The following is a 7,138-nucleotide window of genomic DNA, read 5'->3' as shown; positions in this document are numbered from 1 at the left end:
AAATTCCCACTAGTATATGAAGGTTACAACATAGGAGACTCTCTATCATGAAGATCATGGTGCTACTTTGAAGCACAAGTGTGGAAAAATGATAGTAACATTGCCCCGTCTCTCTTGTTCTCTCATTTTTTATTTTTCTCTTTTTTTCTTGGCTTCTTTGGCCTCTTTTTTTAATCTTTTTTTATTCCTCACATGGGATAATGCTGTAATAATTATGATCATCACACTTCTGTTTATTTAATTACAACTCGATGCTTAGAACAAAATATGACTCTATGTAAATGCCTCCGGCGGTGTACCGGGATGTGCAATGAATCAAGAGTGACATGTATGAAAGAATTATTAAAGGTGATTTTGCCACAAATATGATGTCAACTACATGATCATGCAAATCAATATGACAATGATGATGCGTGTCGTAATAAAAGGAACGGTGGAAAGTTGCATGGCAATATATCTCGAAATGGCTATGGAAATGCCATAATAGGTAGGTTTGTTGGCTGTTTTGAGGAAGGTATATGGTTGGTGTATGGTATCGGTGAAAGTTGCGCGGTACTAGAGAGGCTAGCAATGGTGGAAGGGTGAGAGTGCACATAATCCATGGACTCAACATTAGTCATAAAGAACTCACATACTTATTACAAAAATCTATTAGTCATCAAAACAAAGTACTACACGCATGCTACTAGGGGGATAGATTGGTGGGAAAAGACCATCGCTCGTCCCCGACCGCCACTCATAAGGAAGACAATCGATAAATACTTCATGCTCCAACTTCGTTACATGACGGTTCACCATACGTGCATGCTACGGGAATCACAAACCTCAACACACGTATTTCTCAAATTCACAATTACTCCACTAGAATTACTCTAATATCATCATCTTCATATCTCAAAACAATCATAAAGAATCAAACTTCTCATAGTATTCAATGCACTTTATATGAAAGTTTTTATTATATCCCTCCTGGATGCACATCATATTAGAACTAAATTCATAACCTAAGCAAATTACCATGTTGTTTAAGACTCTCAAAATAATATAAGTGAAGCATGAGAGTTCATCAATTTTTTCAAAATAAAACCACCATCGTGCTCTAAAAAGATATAAGTGAAACACTAGAGCAAATAACAAACTACTCTAAAAGATATAAGTGAAGATCAATGAGTAGTTGAATAATTATGTAACTATGTGAAGACTCTCTAACATTTAATAATTTCAGATCTTGGGATATTATTCAAACAGCAATCAAAATAAAATAAAATTACATTGTAAGGATAGCACATATCATGTGAAGAATCAACAACTTAGGCTCAACCAAAACTAACTGATAGTTGTTGAAGAAGAAAGGTAGGATGCCAACCGGGGCATCCCCAAGCTTAGATGTTTGAGACTTCTTGAAATATTAATTATGGATGCCTTGGGCATCCCCAATCTTGAGCTTTTGTGTCTCCTTAATTCCTTTTATATCACGGTTTCCCTAAATCTTAAGAACTTCATCCACACAAAACTCAACAAGAACTCGTGAGATATGTTAGTATAAATCAATGCAATAACCTTATCATTCTCTACTGTAGCAAATCACTAAAATTATTATTTGATATTGCCTACTAAATGCCTCTACATATTTAAGACTCCTATCCTCAAATAGAATCATTAAACAAGCAAACATATGCAAACAATACAAATATAACAATAATCTGTCTAAACAGGACAGTTTGTAAAGAATGCAAGAGAATCATACTTCCCTAACTCCAAAAATTCTGAAAAATTATCACACTGTAGAAAATTTGTTGTTACTCATCGTGTCGAATTTCAAGATTTTATCATGTTCTGACTATTCACCAGTATTTGAAACATAACAGGAAACTTTCTGTTTTCGAAACAACAACGTATAGACTTGTAAAATGAGCATGGTAAAGGCTATACTTGACTTTTTTATTGAACTAAAAGATATAACACATGTCTCTGAATAACATAAAGCAAATATAAACAAAAGAAAATGACGCTCCAAGCAAAATACATATCATGTGGTGAATAAAAATATAGCCTCAAGTAAAGTTACCGATGAACGAAGATGACATCCCCAAGCTTAGTTGCTTGGATCTTCCTTGAATATTACCTTGGGGTGCCTTGGGCATCCCCAAGCATAGGCTCTTGCCACTCCTTATTTCGTAGTCCATCGAAACTTTACCCAAAACTTGGAAACTTCACAACACAAAACTCACCTGAGCCGTCACCGGCAGCAGCGGGGCAAAGGCCCCTTGGGGCCGCCTGAGGGATTCAAGGGGTGGAAGAGAACCGACAAGAAGAAAGCCGGTACGAGCACGGGCGAGCAGGCGGCCCCAGCTTCACCAGGGGCATCGCCTGCCTCCTCCTCCTCCGCGGTCTGCTCTCCCCTGCGTTGGCCTCATCCCCCGCCTACGTCCGAAACCCAGGAACTGTCCATGACCCTGCCGCTGTGAAGGCTGCCCTTGAAGCTTATGATGAATTGAAATGCAAGTACCGTGCAAAAAGAAGTAAGTTTGGGAGGCTTCCTTGTTATTTTGTGTACTACTGTATATACAACACTTCAGTAGGCATGCATTATTGAGTGCTGCCAGAGAACTAGATATATGCATGCTAGAAAATTGGAGATGGTATTGTCCTTGGTAATCCATGGAGAACACTTCAGTATGTTGTATGCATGCATACTGAATCGGAAAGGTGCCATACTGAATACTACTATCGTAGAAAGTTTGATATAGAGGAAGGGTGGGTATGGTATTGCCCTCTTTTGTGTGGTGAACAACACCTTGTTGAGCATGTATGATTGAATGATGCTAGAGACTAGATATGGTACAAAATTGGATACTGGGAGAGGATGCATTACAGCATTAGAGAGTTGTATTAAATGTTGCAACAGTTTGGCCGGTACCAGGCAACTGCTTTACTGCTAGGGCAGTAAGGTTTATCTTGTGGGCATAACACTGCTTTCATTCTATCTGATTGGTGATTACTAGGATAGCAGCTATGCACCTCTAACAAAAAACAGTAGTCAATAATGAATGAAACACGTCTATTTTGCTCAAGATGATATGTATTTGAACATAGTAGACTGACTCACCATTTTTTGCATGTTAACGTGCAGAGTGCCAACAACAGCTTGCAACGCTTGATATGTCTGTTGGTGGTTCCTGTATGGGGAATGCAAACTTGCAGAGTGTTTGTGAGTCTACTACAAAAACAATCCTCCAAGCAGCTAAAGTTATTTTTAGCTTTTCGTCCTATGTCGTATGTAACACATTGCCTTTATTTAGTGTCTCTGTATAGTTTTGGTTTTTCTCTTATGTATTGTTGCATCCTACAAAGCATGGACACGGCAGAAGAAGTTGCCGAATCCCCATTCTGATACGGCCGGACACGGGGACACGCGGGGATACACATATCCCTCCGTATTTTCCAAATTATGAATTTTAGAAAATAAAGAAAAGGGAGGACATGGCTGGGAGCCTGGGACACATGGTGGACTCGCAAAGAATAAAATTAGATGACTAAAGGAAGATTAATCCACCAGTCGGAGCAGCACCCTCGTGCGACTTGAGGCAGCGCTGGATCTGGAGCACCCTCCAGCCTCAATGCTGCTGCTGTTGCGCCCTCGCCACCGTGCTGCTGCTGCCTGCGCCCTTGCCACGGCGCTGTTGCTGCTGTTGTGCCCCCGCCGCCGTTGCTGCTGCTACATCCCCCACTGTAGCGCTGGCCGCTGCTGCTGTTGCTGCTGCAGCAGCAAGAGGAGCAGGCTGGGAGGAGGGCGGTGGCGAGAGCTGCTGCGGGGAGTTGAGAGATCCATCGCTGGGAGGAGAGGCGATGGCAAGAGAGTGGCGGGTTGGTCAAGTGTTAGGGCAGAGAGAGATAGGGCTTGAGTTTTGATGGTGCAGATTAATCTGTAGCATCCAGTGGCTCTTGAAATGGCACTAGCTGGGCTGACCCAACTACTAATGGATAATCTTCTCTGTGGCTCTTGACAATGGGAGAGGAAATGGCACTAGCTGTTCAGAGAGTTACTGCTGAATCCGAAATATCCTCTGTGGGCTTATGTTCAGAGAGTTACTGCTGAATGGGGTGATCTCTTTCTCGTTTCTTTTTAGTCTTTATATTACATGTCATATTTTTATTTATTTTCATATGTATTTGCCGTGTCCTCGATAGGCTGTTGTTGGAAAATGACGTATCCTGTGTCCCGTATGCGTGTCGCTGTATCCGTGCTTTTTAGGTTGCATCTATAATTTTTGTTTTTCTCTTATCTATTGTTGCATCTACAGATGGTAAACTCATGGCACGATCATCTGGTTTTCTAATTGATTGGGGTGAGGGGAGTAAAGAGGGCACTATTTTGACATCTGCGCGCATAATCTGCTCAAAATACACGGCCCTAACCCAGTGGTCAGGTACAGATGAGTATGTACCTGATGCTTAGGTATGTTTACAAATGAATACGTTTGTTCATCTATGTATGCTAAATAACACTTGTCATAATATATGTTTTTGTATCTGTCTTTAGATTATTGCTCATTTGTTGGATGAAGATGAGACAACCGTACCTGCAATCTTGTTTCGCTATGACAAGCACATCAATATTGCCATGTTGAAGGTTAATTTAGACTTGTGTGCTAAGATTCCTAGGTTTAGTAGTGACATAAACTACGGTCAGGAGATACTTGTGCTCGGTAGAGATGAACGTTTAAACCTGATAGTTGCTCACGGATGTGTTAATTTCATGGGCCCAACTACATACGAACGTCATCATTATCTATTCACTGGTTGTGAGGTATAATATCTTCATCGTGATTATCTTATAAATACTAATTATTAACTTATGTTGCTCATAGTTCTGATGTTGGCAATTTAAATATCTTAGCCTAGCATTGGAGGAATGGTTATTGATTTTGATGGACACGTTTTGGGGATGGCTAATTTTCCCGGGACAGCATATATTCCTTCCTCTATTGTATTGAAGTGCTTGGATATGTGGAAAAAAATTCAGTAAGTTTTTCTTCTGTTGGTATCATTGTATGATTTAGTCATAAGAAAATATCTTGACGAAACACAACTGATCTTGTGATATGCTTGTGTTGATATATTTCTTCTTATATTGCTAAGTCTAATTTCTGTTGGATATTTAGACACAAAGCTTCATTCATCAAAATTGTTTTTTAAGTTATATGATATTGTTCGTAGTTTTAGTTTTTGGAATTTGATAAATGACAATGTTGCAAGGTGTATCCCGCGCCTGCATATTGGGATGAAGCTTTCACCCATTAAATTTCTCGATCCAATTCATGTGGAGAGGATCTTCCGAAAGTGTAATGTCGATTCAGGTTTGATAGTTAAAGAGGTATATGTTGTCCACTGTTCCTTGTTTTCTTGAATATTGCTTACTAAATGCTATTGAGTAATGCATAACAAATTGAACTGTAGGTGTCCCATGGATCGATTGCTGAAGAACTAGGAGTTAGACCTGGTGATGTCATTGATTCCGTCAATGGAGAGTGCGTTGCTACCACAGTTGAGGTAATTATTATTAACAGTAATAGCAATAAATGTGTTATGTTACTTCGTGAGTAAAGTGGATAGAAAAAACTCACATCTCATGTTTATGGTCTACTAAATAACTCACATTTATTATTCTTGTTTCTGCTATCAGTTAGAGAACTTAATTATGAGAATATGTGAGAATCATCTTGACCAAGGAGGAGCCATCGGTTCCTGCATGGACATTCTGGTATGTTTTTTTATGCGATGTTTAACTGCAGTTTACTTTTATATCTGCTATCAAAGCCCTTATGTTTACCCATAGTTACAAGCTAAAATATGATCATACGAAGACGTCTATATACTATATAAAATGCAGTAGTTCTCTTGTAAATCAATTCAAAACAGATTATTCTTATTTTGTTCAGGTTAGTGTTTACTTACTCTTTTATTTAAGCTTGGAGTCCATTTTTCCACTATAGATGAATGGAAAATGAGATATTATGTATGTAGCAGATGGAAATATAGTTTAGAAGCCAGAGAAACTGTGAAACTAAGGCAAACAGAATTAACTAACTCAAACTAGCCTACAAAAGGCTAGTATAGAAGAGGCACCTGACAAAAATTCAGAGAAAAGAGATTACTGGACATAAAAAACACATCATCCTTTTCCGCCAAATGTCTCTCGTGTCTCATCTTGCTATTATCCTTTTTCGCATCTATAGCTGCCCTTACGCGGGCATATGTCAGGAGCTATAATACAAGCAGCACTGCCTTACACCTTTATAATTCCTGACGTGTGATTATCTGGTTAGTAATTTGGCACTAAGTGCACGTGAGTTCCAACCTCTCCTGCCAAGTTGGGCTAAAACCTCATATATCCAAACACTCTTGTAATGTTTTAAAGATTTCTTCTCCTGTTGGAGTTTCTTTTCCCTTTTCACCACCATCTTTATCATTTGAATCGTTTCAATTTACAGGTTGGTATCTTGCACATGCGGAAAGGTCGCAAAGGTCCAAGGCACACTTTAAGTCTGAGATTAAAAGTATCAGATGACGTAGAGGTGTTCATAAGTGGTATGCATCCTGTCAGTTACTATGAAGCTTCTAGTAAAATGCATATGGATTTGGTGCTCGAGACTGATATGATTATATGTTTTTATTTATGTTTAATATATTTACATGTGTGTTTCCCTGCATTCTGTCTTAACAATGAAATTCTGCTGTCCAGATTTCTGACTCGTCCCTGCAACAGATTGTGCCTGGTCGTTTGATGACCACATTTTAACTTTTCCCCCTTGAGTGGTTTGCTGTGGTTGTGGGCACCATCATCGGCGGGCCTGACCACCATGACCAGTTCAGGATAGGCGTGCATGCAGACGCCGAGTCCGGTCTCCGGGGACACTAATACCAGGTATCGATTTCCAGAGGTCAAGCGTGCACGTACAACACCGTGCCCATGGTTGGCATCTTCGTGCATGTTGGAAACGATTGTTTTGGCAATGCTTCACGATGTATTGATCGGTGCAAAGCGCACGTATATAGGGAGTACAAAGTGAGCCACAACCTCAACTATACAAAGACTAGGAGGTGGGCCAAGCTACACAATATACATGCACAAACC

General features: G+C 39.7%; 1 pseudogene; it reads left to right on the top strand.

Annotated features, from left to right (window-relative positions):
- Positions 1–2,639: 2,639 nt before the first annotated feature.
- LOC119338601 lies at positions 2,640–6,802 on the top strand (annotated as a pseudogene).
- The last annotated feature ends 336 nt before the right edge of the window (positions 6,803–7,138 follow it).

The sequence above is a fragment of the Triticum dicoccoides genome, chromosome 7B, assembly GCF_002162155.2.
Source record: "Triticum dicoccoides isolate Atlit2015 ecotype Zavitan chromosome 7B, WEW_v2.0, whole genome shotgun sequence".
Taxonomy (NCBI): domain Eukaryota; kingdom Viridiplantae; phylum Streptophyta; class Magnoliopsida; order Poales; family Poaceae; genus Triticum; species Triticum dicoccoides.
Note: the sequence above shows the minus strand (reverse complement) of the source record. Positions and strands in the feature narration are given on the sequence as shown.